Source organism: Microcebus murinus, chromosome 14 (assembly GCF_040939455.1).
Source record: "Microcebus murinus isolate Inina chromosome 14, M.murinus_Inina_mat1.0, whole genome shotgun sequence".
Taxonomy (NCBI): domain Eukaryota; kingdom Metazoa; phylum Chordata; class Mammalia; order Primates; family Cheirogaleidae; genus Microcebus; species Microcebus murinus.
In genome coordinates this window covers 72,063,299-72,078,474 of record NC_134117.1, presented here as the reverse complement: position 1 = coordinate 72,078,474, position 15,176 = coordinate 72,063,299, and the positions used below count along the sequence as shown (strand labels likewise).

At 42.1% G+C, this 15,176-nt stretch overlaps 1 protein-coding gene and 1 long non-coding RNA gene across 9 annotated transcripts in view; one reads left to right on the top strand and one right to left on the bottom strand.

Moving 5' to 3' along the window:
• LOC105863935 (protein tyrosine phosphatase non-receptor type 20) overlaps window positions 1-7,984 on the bottom strand; it is a 118,750-nt gene extending 110,766 nt beyond the window's left edge. For 4 of the 8 annotated variants that reach the window (XM_020280521.2, XM_020280531.2, XM_020280530.2 and 1 more), the window contains exon 1: window positions 7,421-7,736. The gene's annotated coding sequence lies outside the window, so the exon portion shown is untranslated. Of the gene's footprint in view, window positions 1-7,420; window positions 7,737-7,933 lie in introns of those variants that run through there. The other 4 variants (XM_020280523.2, XM_076010246.1, XM_076010245.1 and 1 more) reach the window with 3 other exon arrangements.
• Window positions 7,985-8,229: 245 nt separating this feature from the next.
• On the top strand, window positions 8,230-9,068 carry LOC105860112 (uncharacterized). The gene is made up of 3 exons (XR_001148846.3): window positions 8,230-8,302; window positions 8,444-8,668; window positions 8,742-9,068. It is a non-coding gene; the product is annotated as an uncharacterized LOC105860112 (long non-coding RNA).
• Window positions 9,069-15,176: the final 6,108 nt, after the last annotated feature.

The window sequence follows — 15,176 nt, the reverse complement described above, 5'->3', positions numbered from 1 at the left end:
CAATAATTATATTATGTAAATATATGACCACCCAAATTAAAAGGCAAGGACTGTCCTATTGGATTGAAAAAGAGACCCACTTGATTTGCTTTGACATTGATAAACTTCAAAAAAAGAAAAACCGTGTAAATACTAATCAAAAGAAAAGTAGTTTGAGCAACATAATGAGACCTCATCTTTACCAATAAATTAAAAAATCAGCCGGGTGTGATAATGTGCACCTGTATTCCTAGCCACAAAGAGACTAAGCTGGAAGGATTGTTTGAGCCCAGGAGTTCAAGGTTACAGTGAGCTATGATCATGCCATTGCACTCTAGCCTGGGTGACAGAGCAAGACCCTGTCCCTAAAATGAATAAATAAATAAATGGAAAATAAAAAAAAGAAAAGAAAGGTAGAATGGCTATATTATCATCAGACAACACAGACTTTAAAAAATGAAAAAATATTTCCAGAAATAAACGGAGGCATTACATGATGAAAATACGTAACAATTCTAAATGTATATGTACCCAATATAGCTTCAAAAGTCATAAAACAAAAACTGAAAGGAAAAACAGAAAAATCCACAATATTGTCAAAGTAAAGTAGACAATATTCAATAAGGATATATTAATAGAAGACATGAACAACACTATGAATCAATTTGACCTAACTTTTAGCTCACCAAACAGCAAAATAAGTATTACTTTCAAATGAACATGGAACATTTACAAAGATAGAAGATGTTCCGGGCCTAAAAACAAATCCTAAAAAATTTAAACTGAAATACAAAATATGTTTTCTAAAATGGAATAAAAATAGAAATCAACAGAAAGAGCTCTCAAATATTTGGAAATTAAACAATGTATTTCTAAGTAACTCCCACTTCAAAGAAGAAATGATAAAGGAAATTATAAAATATTTTGAAATGAATTAAGGTGAAAATACAACATATCAAAAATTTTTAGATGCAGCTAAAACAGTATTTAGAGGCAAATTTACAGTATTGTTTATATTGGGAAACAATAGAGGTCTCAAACTAATGATCTAGGTTCCCACCTTAAGAAATTAAAAAAGAAATCAAATCCAGAGCAAGCAAAAGAAGGAAATAATAAAGAGTAAAAATCAATGAAATAGAAAATAGAAAAACAACAGAGAAAAATCAATGACACCAAAAATAAGTCTTTGAAAGGATTAAGAAAAATGACTAATCTCTAGATCAATAAGGTCCAATAGAACTTTGTGTGATGATGAAAACATTCTATAACTGCACTGTCCAATACAGTAGTCACTTGTGATAACTGAGCTTTTAAAATGTGGCTGGTGTGACTGGGGAACTCAATTTTTATTTTAGTTTTATTTAAATTAATTTAAATTTAAATAGCCACATGTGGCTAGGGATAATTACATGGAGCAGTACAGCTCTAGACAGACTACTGAAGGGAAGGAAAGGGGTGGGGAGCAAAGGGGGAGAGGGAGAGACAGAAGAGAAAGGGAGGGAGGAAAGAAGAAAAGGAGGAAGAAAGGAAGGGAGGAAGAGAAGATAGGAATACACAAATAACCAAAACCAGAAATGAAATGAAAAATGGAACTTCACTACAGATCCTAATGTTAGAGCCACTAAAAAGATAAGCAAGTATTATAAGCAACTATATGCTAAATTTGAAAACACAGACGAAAAGGAGTACTTTCTTGAAAGACACAAAGTATTAAAGCTCACTCAAAAAGAACTGAGTAGCATATATAATCTGAACAGCAATATATAGTTTTTAAAACTTCAGTCCATAGTATAAAACCAACACAAGGAAACCCTAGGCCTACATGGCTCCCTGCTGAACTTTACCAAACCTTTAGGGAAGAATAACAATTCTACACAAAATGTTCTAGAAAACAGAAAAGTTTTATGGGACTAATTTTATGGGACCGCCATTAACATTGATACCAAAATCAAGGATATGATAGACCAATGTCTTTACAGGCCAATATCCCCCATGAATATAGATGCAGAAAAATCCTCAAGTAAATACTATCAAATGGAATCAATATATTTCTCTATTTATTTGGTTTTCTTTAATATCTCTCTTCCATGTTTTATTGTTTTCAGTATTCAATTATCACAGAACTTCATTATATTTATCCCTAAGTTTTACATGTTTTTGATGCCATTGTAAATGGTATTTTTTAATTTCCAATTGTTCAATGCTAGGATTGACAAGTACAATTAATTTTTGTATACTGGCCTAATTCTGTGTCTTTGTTAAAGTCACTTATCATTTCTAGTAGCTTTTTTGTAGATTGGAATTTCCTGTGCAAACAATCATGTCTGTAAATAAAGACAAATTCATTTCTTCCTTTTTAATCTGTGTACCTTTATAACTTTTTTTTCCTTTACTTCACTGACTAGGACCTCCTTATAATGAACAGAAATGGAGAAAGGGAACATCTAGACAATGTGGTATTAGTATAAGAACAGACACATACCTCAGGAGAATAGAGAGATCAGAAATAATTCACACATAGGGCCAACTGATTTGGGGGAGAGGAGCCAAGATAATACAATGGGGATAGGATAGTGTTTTCAACAAGTGATATTGGAAAAATGGGATATCCATATATCCATATACAAAATTATGAACTTCACCCCATACTTAGGCTATGTAAGAAAATCAACTCAAAATAGACCCAAATGCAAAACCTAAATCTATAAAAATTCTAGATGAAAATCTGGGCAAAAACCTTTGTGATATTGGATTAGGCACAAATTCTTAGGAGACTAAGGAGCACAAACCACAAAAGAAATAATTGATAACTGGATTTCACAAAAATTGAAAGTTTCTGCCCTTCAAAAGACAACATTAACAAAATGCAAAGTCAAACCACAGACCAGGAGAAAATATTTGCAAAATACATATCTGAAGAAGAGCTTATATCCTAAATACATAGACCCTTACAACTCAAAAAATAAGACAACCCAATATTAAATTAAAAAGCCCAAAGATTTGAACATATACTTCACCAAAAAAGAAATACAGAACGCAAATAAACACATCAAAAGATGTTCAACACAACTAGTAAACAGAAAATTGCAAAAGAAAACTGTAATGAGATATCACTACATACTTGCTAGAGGGGCTTACATCAAACACACACATACAAACCAATATGGAGTTTGTTCAGGTGAGGATATAGAGCAAGTGGAACTCTCAGGCATTGCTGTCAGGATCACTGCTCATTAATCTACTTTATTTTTCCCAAAAGCACTTTCTATTACCTTAAAGTTTGCTTATGTAGGTAAGTCCATGCATATGTGCTCACATGTTTATTATCTATCCTCTCTCACCAACAGAAATGCGATGAGGCTGGCAACTTGGTCTGTCTTGTCACCACTGTCACCACTGTGTCACCCCAGCACCAGGAAGAGTGTCATGCACAAAGTGGGCAATCAGCACTTATTTATTAAAAGGCAGGAAGGAGTGGGAAAAAGACACTAAGATAACTCAGTGAATGCATGGAGACAAGGAACCCAGTCATAGCAGTCTACAGAGGGACATTTGTCGGTGTAAAAGAGGATGCATAGTATAACACAGGCTTCCTCCAACTATGGCCCGAGGGCCACATGCAGCCCCCGCCGAGGATATTTACCTGGCCGGCCGGGTGTTTTTGCTGCCGCTGCCTGTCCTGCTTAGCAGCCCACTCATCCCCGGCCCACAGTGCACATGTGTGGAATGTGTGCCACACTCTCCAACGGCCCTCCAACGGTCTGAGGGACAGTGAACTGGCTGCCTGTTTAAAAAGTTTGAGGACTCCTGGTGTAATACATGATCCTCAATTTCAGCTGCACATTAGAATTAGCTAGAAAACTTCGAAAAATCCCAATTTCAGGCCACACCAGACCAATAAAATCAGAATCTCTGAGAATGTGACCCCAGCATGGAACACTTTTAAAGTTCCCAAGGTGATCCCAATATGCACAGTTGAGAACCAATGAGGAAATGGAACCCAGGCTTCAAACTGCACACACCTCTATTCTTTTCTGGTGAGGTATATGCCCACCTCAGCCCACTTAAGTATATGTGCAAGTAACCTTTCTCAGCCTCAGAATTCTCATCCACAAAATGGGAATAATATTTATACATACCTTCCAGAGTCTCTGTAAGACTGAGATTATACATAAAACTCTCAGTAAATGTTAATTCTCTTCCCTATGGTAAACTTGATCAAATCTTCATTGCTTACTGTGAGAAATGCTAATTTAATCATCAATTCACATCTTTCATAGTTACCTGATTACTAGAGTGAACATTTGTATTGGGGAAGTTCAGAAATGCTCATTTTTTCATTTTCCTGATGATAAGATGCTATTTTAAATTCAGGCATAACTAAACTATGGAGGGAAATCTAGCTGAGTATTTATGCCAGTGATTCTCAAACTCACCTGCACATTAGAATCACCTGAGAAGTTTTTTTTAAGACTACCAATGTCCAGACCTCACCCAGGCCAATGAAATCACAAACCCTGGGGGCTCTAGAGCATCAGTGTCTTTTGAAAAGATGATTGAAAGGTGACTCTAACACACAGGGCTGAAAAGCACACTGATTTGCACTAATGATATCCCATGCTAACTGTACATCAGAGTCACATGGAGAGCTCTCAAAAATCAGATTGATTCCAGAAGCCTAGCATGACTTACTAATTCAGAATCTGTGGAAGTGGAGGCCACCATCCACCAACCTTCATAAAGCTCCCCACTGGCGATTCTGGTGCAAACTCACTGGGAACCACTACTTTCTATCATGCATTTACTCTCCCTGTTGTATATCAAAGCAAAGATCATTTAGAACTTTCACTGGTCTCAAATGCCAAGCCTGCCAACAGCTTTTAATCAGTAACTGACACATCACAGTAACTCTTAGGATTTTACAGATCTTTTCAGAACACTTTTATGTGTAGCTCACTAACTCACACCATTTACTGTGTGCCGTGCCCACTACTGGCTACACCAGTCTTTCTAACCAAATCCCTCTAATGGGCTGCCAATCTGGGAACAGCAACATGGAATCACATTACCCTCCCAGGCTTATTCCCCTTTGTTAAGTGGTACGCAATGCCAGGATTAATGTAACAAACCCCATTGATCAGATGAGTCTGAATGAAATCTGAGTTATTTTCTGCACCAAGAAGCAAACTGTTATGTTTACTTCTCTCAGAGAGATAAAATCAGAGGATGGAAGGTGACCCCTGAGGTAGAAGTAGTAATATAGTTCCCTACAATTTTAAAACTCTGTCTAGACATAATAGTGGGACACTTAGAGAATGATTTTGACAGAACCAACTAATCAGTACATATAGCACCATGGTAGCTCTACAAGGCAGGTGATGAAAATAGCTCTATTTTAGGCATACTAAATATAGTAACTCATGTGATCCTCAAAACAATAACCCTATCAGGCAGGTACTATTATTATTCCCATTTTATAAAAAAAGAAACAAAGGTAATTAGAAGTTAAATGATTTGCCCAAAGTCACATAGCTAGTAATTGGCAGTTTTTGAACCCAGGCAATATGACTTCAGAGCACAATACCTTAAGTACTCCACTACAGTGTAGATGAATGGTCGACAAGCTGTTTGGTTTTTTTTATTTTTTTAAAGAAAAGTCTACAGCAGAAACTAGAAACTGGAGATCAGACCATGTGTACTTTGGGCAAATTACTTAACCTCCTGGAGCTTATTTTTGCATCTGAAAAATAGGGATAATAATAGAACCTGCCAAGTAGAGATGAGGCGAGGATTAAACAAGATCCTGGATGTGACCTGCTTAGAAAAGCCCTTAGCACTTTTAAGAGCTATGTCAATGTCAGCCTTTATGATTATTTGCATCTTAATACAGCCCAAGTGGTCAGGAAGAAATGATTGTCTGTTTTTCCTGGTTATATTAGATCAGTAGATTCTGTGGCTTGCCAGTACATCAGATCCAATATGAAATGCAGTAATAAAAGATTTTCAGAAAAACATAAGAACTCTAACTGCGACAAACCCCAACCCATCCAGTCCAGGACAATGGCTCTAAAATACAAACACCCTCAGTCATCCAGCTGTATAAACAAATGTAACCACATCAGAAGCCAGAATTCCAAGTGGCTGGGAAGTGCAGCTGACTCTGGTTCATTTGCAGAACATGCCACAAAAGATTCTATCAGGTGGTAAATGTCACCTGTCCTCAGTCACATTTGTATAAACAGAAAAGAAAAACAAAATGAGAATGCAAATAAAAAGAGGTTACATTCATCCTCCGTCTGGGACTCTATTAAATGCTTTACATGCATTACCTTATTTAATCCTCACAACACCCTACCAAGGTCGAATATTACTGCTGAAAATCACACAAACACTCTGGTTGGTCTCACTTTAAATTCATGACTATACATCTCAAGTGGGCACTCAACACTGCCTGGCAATTCAGCTCCATTCCCCTAGTAAGCTGGCTTTCCCACTCTCTAGGACTATGTCACTAGGCTCTCCTCCCAGTTCCAACACTTCTTCTCGCCCCTGCCGCCCTCCCTCTTAGCCCGTGACTGCCTACACAGACCCTCCTTCTGCCACCTACCTGCATCTGCATCCATAGTCTCAGCTTCCTCTCTAGTTGCATCAGCTTAAGTGTCCCTGCTCATTTCAAAACCAACCACCCACCCACCAGTTCTGTGGTCTCTTCCTCTCTTACGTATTCAAAGACTTTCGCCTGCAATGTTCACCTCTTTCGTCTGCACATTTCTTCCTTTCTATTAGTTTAATCACATTGGCATGTAAACATACTCTAGTTTCTTCTATCTTAAAAAATTCCACTCGACTGTAAGCCCCTCTACTCCACTAAAGTTGCTCTTGTTAAAATGATTATAATCCTCCTAATTGTAAGACCATCTTATACAGTAGCATTCAACATGGTTGACCACACCCCCTCAGTTTGTTAGCTTTCCCTCCCCTGTTTTGTGTACACTGTCAACCTAGCTTAAATGCCATCTGTGAGGATTCCAAAGGATAGCTGTAGCCCTGACATCCCCCAAAAGGCTTCAAATTCAACTTTCTAACAGCCTATTTGACATCTCAACTTAAAAATCTAGTAGGTCATTTATGTTATATGTATTTTACCAAGGAATAATGATTTGTTCAAGCAATTCAGTAAATGGAGAGGGACAGATAGATGAACAGATAACATGAAGTGTAGCTAAATAATATTAAAGGTAGTCTCTACGTGGGAGGTGCACAGAGTTCACTGTAAAATTCTTTCCAACTATGCTGTTTGTATGTTGAATATCGGAAAAAACAACTAAGCTCTCAAACCTAATATATCCAAAATATGTCTTCCTTGAGTCACGGACTCGGCCTTGTCTGGCTCTCTCCCACCCGTAACAAACATATTAACAATTCCGTGAAGGCAGGAGACCTTGCCTATCTCGTTCATCGATATTCCCAGCTTCGAGAACGGTGCCTGGCGCACAGGATGTGCTCAAAGTAGTTGGATGGGCGACGAACCAACGCTGTGTCTCTGCAGGTGCCTCGACCTCACTGCCTGCGAGTCAGAATGGGGCTCTCGGCGCCAAACCTCCCGAGCCCGCGTCAGTCACCCCGGATCTCGGCTTCTCACCCTCATGTGGCACCCGCGCCCTCAGCGGGCTCAAGGCCTTCCCCGCCGCAGGGCCAAAGTGTCCCCTGTCCAAACCTGTCACACACTGGCCCCCGGACATGTCACAGAACAGCTGGGCATCATGCCCCGGCTGAGTCGCCCGCGGCCTGGCCAGACGCCCTCCCTCCGCCCAGGCCGCGGGCAGGCGCCGGGCGGCGGCGCTCGGCCCTCCGGCCGCCTCGGGACGCCCTCCTGGGGGCCAGAGTGCGCCCAGCCGCGGCCTCCCGCCCGCCTCCCCGCCTCCCCGCCTCCCCGCGCCCGGCCTCGCCTCACCTGGGCGTCCGCTCCGCCCAACCGCCCCGCCGCGCCCCGCCCCCAGCTGCCTCGCCGTTGCGTTTGCGCCAGCCCCGCCCTCGCCGCCGTCCAATCCCGGCTGCTCGCGCGAGCCTGCGCACTGGGACCCCGCCATGCATTCCCTTGGGGGCTGTCCACCGGCCTGCGCGTGCCTCTCTCCAAGGCCTCTAACGCCTACAGCTGTCCGAGTCCTGTCCCTACTCTGAGCCACTGAGCACTGTGTTCCCCAGGAGCGGCCGCCTGCCCCACACCTGCCCCTGAGCTCTCCACTGGGTGCCCAAAGCGCTGGGGTGGGCAGTCGGCTTGCAGTATCACACAACAACTTCATAGCCTGTTCCAGAATGCGAGGTCAGTGGGCTACTAGTCAATTAAGTTTCGGCGAGGGTAGTTAGTATACAGGAGATTCAAGGTGTAAACATTGCCTGAAAACGTGAAGCCAGAATCTTTCTATCTTGACAAGCACATCTCTATCCATTTGGTCCTGACCAGAGCCACTTCGTTGGATCCCAGTTTCCTTGAAGGCATGACCAGACCTGCCCCACTTATCCCCCAGCCTTCAATGCTGGTCCCAGCAGAGAGCCATATGCCTGAGTCGAACTGGGGTTGAGCAACAGCGGCCACCGTCCAGGCAGGAGAGGTCTGCTACCTGCTTGGTGAGTCACTCATGGCAGATGCCTTCTCTCCATCAGAGGCAGCACCCAAGACACCCACCAGGTGAGCCACACCCCAGAGTAGGGGTCTCCCTCAAAGATAGACCCGTGTCTGATGTGGTTTTTTTTTCTCTTAGCGCCTAACATCAGGATTCTGCATGTGGTCACCATTTCAAAAACATGAGCAGCATGGCAGAATCAGAATGCTCTTGCTATTGCTGTGTCCCCACACAGATGGCTGCTCAGGGACACATGGAGGATCTCCTTCTCACAGCATCAGGAAATCTCAGCGTGGAATCCAAATGAACACTTGGTGGGAGGAGACCCTGCAGTCTCATCCCATCTCTCCCAGACTTCCTGCTACACCACACAATGCTCACGGAGGCCACTAACTCAGAAGCCTCTTCTTGGTTTTCCATCTTTTTACTAGTGAAAAATTCAAATAACTATAAAGTTTAGGACCTCATCACAGATTACTTCCATTCTCTGGAGGCCTCTTAAAACCCTTGTGTCCTGGCAATTACCAGTGGTATGAGGAATCTTGCAAGCCTGGCCTTAGCTCCCTGCTTTCCTACTGATTAGCTGATGACCTGGGGTAAGTTACTTCCCAACTTTTTTCTCAGTTTCCCTTTTTTAAAAAAGGAGACATAGAGTTCCAAGTGCTTAATGAGACAAAAAAACAGAAGCATTCAGCACTACTCCTCACAGTAAATTGTTGCTTTCTTTCTCAGGAGTGTGAACAAATGTGAGCCTAAAAGAGCCAATCCTTCAGATGGATCCCAAGTGGCTAACTAGGCCTAAATTTAAAATAGAGTCAAGCAGCATTTGCTGAATGGAAGTCACACACATACTCTAGTTCCCTAAAAACCCACAAGTCTTTAACTTTGGGATTTTCAGCTCACACGAACCAACCAATGAGACTGCCTTGGTCAATGAGGGCTCAGCTGCACTGAGCAATCAAAACTAAGCAAGTTTGGGGGGTGGAGCAAGATGGCGGACGAGAAACACTGCCAGACAGAGTGTCTCTGCAAAAAAGACAGATTCTAGCAGAAATTAGAAAAAAGAAGCAAGAAGACGAGCATACAGCGGACAAGGGCCGGAAGGAGGGGTACCGGAGACCCCGGGAGACTCCACGGGAGGAGGCTGCGGAGGAGAACTGGAGGATGAGACCACCGGAGCAGCACGGAGACCAGCGGCAAGGGTAGGTGGATTTGCTGTTTCCCCTCCCCTGCATTTGGGACTGCTGGTGGGCTCCCAAGCGGGTGGAGAGACCTGCAGACATCAGCCCAGAGACGCCCGCCGCCAGCCAGCGGTGAGCCTGTAGCAGACATGGCACCAGGTTCCCAACTTCCTCAGGGTACCTCCGTGTGCACAGACCCAAGCCTCGGGGCAGGCGCCATATTGCCTCCTCCTCCCCTCCACCGACCTTACCCGCGGCTGCCCAGAGAGACAATACAACCAACAGCCAGAGGCACCTCCAGGGAACGGGACCTTCCCTTTTGGGACCCTACAGCTGACTAAGGGGAACTCAGACTGTGAGCTCCCTACCTGCCAGCTCTCCCAGGTGCTGCTGGCACGGTGTTCCCAGGAGAACGGTGCCGACTCAGAGGCTGAGAGACATAGACCCAGCTTGGGCTCCATGTGGGTGAATTGGGACCGGAACTCCTCTCCCTGGTGGGGATACAGTTTGAACTCTGGGACCCAGAGGCCGGACCTGCAGACCAGATCCCCTGCACCGAGGGCTAGCATTGCCTGGGGCACAGAAGGGTTATACGTAAACAGCCAACTGAGGTGTGTGTGCCTCCAGGACTGGATCAGCATCCTAGAGGGCAACCCTCCTCACAGGAGGAGGCCGTGCGCCCAACCCAGGTGGCATTCCTGTGCAGGGAACCTCCCTGCCGGCATCACAGTCCGGGGAGGCCAGGTGGCTTGTGGTCTGGCCTGCTGGCAGAGGCCCAGGAGTAGCTGCGGAGTTGGGGAGGGTGGAAAGAAGCGAGGCCCCCTCCAGACTGCGGGTCTCAGACAGCCCCACCCCCACACCCAGACTTTCTGGCTGAGCCGGACCATTCCAGCCCCGCCCTGACAGGTTTTCCTGGAAGCAGAGAACAGAACTTTGACCCCTGCTAACTGCCTTAGGGCAGGCTTACCCAACCCAGCTCTGCCCAGAACAAGAGCTGATAACAGGACACAAAATCAACAGCATAGCCTGTTCCTCCAAGCAAACGCCAACTACTGACAGGGACGGCATATTGCACAGCTTTCCCACGGCACCCACTGACTCAATATAAGGGAGTGGTTCAATCTCACCAACAGACACCACCTAACGCCTCAGAAACTAAACAAGGTGTGTGAATACCCAAACAATAACCTAAAGGAAAGAAACAACAACTGATCAACATGGGAAGAAATCAGCGAAAGAACTCAGGAAATATGAACAACCAAATGGAAAACAAACCCCCAAAGAGGAACACCAGCCCCCTAGAAATGGACACCAAACAAAATCAGGCAACCAATATGACAGAAGAGGAATTTCGTATGTGGATCATAAAAACACTCACCGAGCTGCAACAACAACTCAGTAACCAACACAAAGAAACCACAAAAAGCCTCCAGGATATGGAAAAAGAAATAGACACAATGAAGAAAACTTTAACCGAACTCTTGGAAATGAAGAATCAATTCAAGAAACTACAAAATACAAGGAAAAGTCTCAAGAACAGGGTAGATCAAACAGAAGAAAGAATCTCAGAGCTTGAAGATAACACCCTCCAATTAAATAAATCAGTCACAGAAATAGAGCAGAGAAACAAGAGAAAAGGGCAAAGCCTACAAGAGCTGTGGGATTATGTGAAGAAACCTAATGTGAGGGTCATAGGCTTACCAGAAGGGGAAGAAGAAGACAACACTCAAGGGTTGGACAAGCTGTTTGAAGATATAATAGAGGAAAATTTCCCAGGCCTTGCTCAAAATCTTGATATACAAGTTCAAGAAGCTAAGAGGACCCCTGGGAGATTCAATGCAAACAGGAAGACGTCACGACATGCAGTCATCAGACTGACCAAAGTATCAACTAAAGAGGCCCTTCTAAGAGCTATAAGACAAAAGAAGCAAGTGACATACAAGGGAAAGCCAATTCGAATAACATCAGACTTCTCTCATGAGACTTTACAAGCAAGGAGAGACTGGGGCCCCATCCTCACTCTTTTAAAACAAAACAATGCCCAGCCTAGAATATTATTCCCTGCAAAACTAAGCTTCGTATATGAAGGAGAAATAAAAACATTCTAGACAAGCAAAGGCTCAGAGAATTCACCAAGACAAGACCAGCCCTACAAGAAGTACTTAAAACAGCGTTACCCACGGAACATCATAATAATAACCCATGAATATAAAAACAACCAAAACCCAAAGATATTAAAGGCAAGATATTACAATGGCTCAAGACAGAAATCATAGCAACAACATCCAACCCAACAGAATGATCAGTAATCTACCTTAACTATCAGTTCTCTCAATAAATGTGAATGGCTTAAACTCTCCACTCAAGAGACATAGGCTGGCTGAATGGATAAGAAAATACAGGCCAAGTATATGCTGTCTTCCGGAAACACATCTAACCTGCAAGGATGCATATAGACTAAAAATAAAAGGGTGGAGATCAATATTCCAAGCAAATAGAAGCCAAAAGAAGGCTGGTGTGGCAGTTCTAATTTCAGATGATTTAGTTTTTAAACCAACAAAAGTAGTGAAAGACAAAGAGGGTCATTATATAATGGTGAAGGGCACAGTTCAACAAGAAGAGATAACAATTTTAAATATATATGCACGCAACTTAGGTGCACCCAGATTCATAAAGCAAACCTTACTGGAGCTAAGCAAATGGATTAATAGCAACTCCATAATCGCCGGAGATTTCAACACCCCACTGACGGCACAAGACAGATCCTCCAAACAGAAAATTAATAAAGAAATAATGGACTTAAACAAAACTCTAGAATAATTGGGTCTGACTGACATTTACAGAACATTCTACCCAAAATCCACTGAATATACGTTCTTCTCATCAGCTCACGGGACATTCTCTAAGATTGACCATACCCTAGGACACAAAGTAAATCTCAAGAAATTTTAAAAAATAGAAATCATACCATGTACCTTCTCAGATCACAGTGGAATAAAACTAGACATCAACCCTAACAGAAACTCACATTTCTACACAAAAACGTGGAAATTAAGTATCCTCCTACTAAATGATTACTTCATAAATGAAGAAATCAAGACGGAAATAAAAAAATTCTATGAAGAAAACGACAATGGAGAGACAAGTTATCAACTCCTCTGGGACACAACTAAAGCAGTTCTGAGAGGAAAGTTTATCTCCATAAATGCCTATAGCCAAAAGACAAAAAGATCACAAATAGACAATCTAATGAACGACTCAAAGAGCGGGAAATAGGACAGACCAACCCCAAACCCAGCAGAAGAAGTGAAATCAACAAGATCAAATCAGAACTAAACGAAATTGAAAACAGGGAAGCTATTCAGGAGATTAATAAAACAAAAAGTTGGTTCTTTAAAAAAATAAACAAAATTGACACACCATTGGCTAAGCTAATGAAAAGCAGAAAAGAGAAATCTCTGATAAGCTCCATCAGGAATAAAAAAGGAGATATCACAACTGATCCCAAAGAGATACAAGGCTCAACCAGGAAGAAATAGATTCCCTGAATAGACCAATCTCAACAGCTGAAATAGAAACAGCAATTAAAAATCTCCCTAAAAAGAAAAGTCCCGGTCCACATGGCTTCACATCTGAATTTTACCACACTTACAAAGAAGAACTAGTACCTATCTTGCAGAAACTATTCCACAACATCAAGAAGAACGGAAACCTCCCTGACACCTTTTATGAAGCGAATATTACTCTGATACCAAAACCAGGAAAGGATACAACAAAAAAAGAAAACTACAGACCAATATTCCTAATGAATATAGATGCAAAAATTTTCAACAAAATCTTACCTAGCTGAATCCAGACACTTATCAAAAAAATAATCCACCACAACGAAGTGGGCTTCATTCCAGGGATGCAGGGATGGTTCAACATACGTAAATCTATAAATGCAATTCACCACATAAACAGAAGCAAAAACAAAGACCACATGATTCTTTCAGTAGATGCAGAAAAAGCTTTTGACAAAATTCAACACCCTTTCATGATATGAACACTTAAGAAAATAGGCATAGAAGGGACATACCTAAAAATGATACAAGCCATATATGACAGACCCATAGCCAACATCATACTGAATGGGGAAAAATTGAAATCATTCCCACTTAGAACTGGAACCAGACAAGGCTGCCCACTATCTCCACTTCTGTTCAACATAGTGCTGGAAGTCTTGGCTACAGCAATCAGACAGGAAAATGGAATCAAAGGTATCCAAATAGGGGCAGAAGAGATCAAACTTTCACTGTTTGCTGATGATATGATATTGTATCTAGAAAACCCCAAGGATTCAACCAAGAAACTCCTGGAACTGATCAATGAATTTAGTAAAGTCTCAGGATACAAAATCAATACACAGAAATCAGAGGCATTCATATACGCCAACATCAATCTAATTGAGAACCAAATCAAAGACTCAATTCCATTCACAATAGCAACAAAGAAATTAAAGTACCTAGGAATATACTTAACCAAGGACATAAAAGACCTCTACAGGGAGAACTATGAAACACTGAGGAAGGAAATAGCAGAGGATATAAACAGATGGAAATCCATACCATGCTCGTGGATCGGCAGACTCAACATCATCAAAATGTCTATACTACCCAAACTGATCTACAGATTCAATGCAATACCTATTAAAATCCCATCAGCATTCTTCACAGATATAGAAAAAATAATTTTACGCTTCGTGTGGAACCAAAGAAGACCCCGAATATCAAGAGCAATTCTAGGCAACAAAAACAAAATGGGAGGCATTAATATGCCAGATATCAAACTATACTACAAAGCTGTAGTAATTAAGTCAATATGGTATTGGCACAAAAACAGGAATATTGACCAGTTGAACAAATGTGAGAATCCTGATATAAAACCATCCTCATATAGCCATCTAATCTTTGACAAAGCAGTCAAAAACATATGCTGGGGAAAAGAATCCCTTTTCAATAAATGGTGCTGGGAAAACTGGATAGTGGGAGGGGGGAGGGGGGCGGGTATATACATACATAATGAGTGAGATTGCACCATCTGGGGGATAGTCATGATGGAGACTCAGACTTGTGGGGGGAGGGGGGGAAATGGGCATTTATTGAAACCTTAAAATTTGTACCCCCATAATATGCTGAAATAAAAAAAAAAACTAAGCAAGTTTGAATCCCTCATTTGCATAAATGGATCTGATTGGAAACCCTAGGCAGAAACTTTTGCTGTATACTGAACCTTCCCCTTGTTCTCTGGAACACATCTAGATTTTTCTCCAAAGGCTGTGTCTCCCTGGTTTGCAAACTGTTCACTGGAATTAAGTCTGTTCCCTCCTAATTTTGGAGAGCTTTTGTTCGTA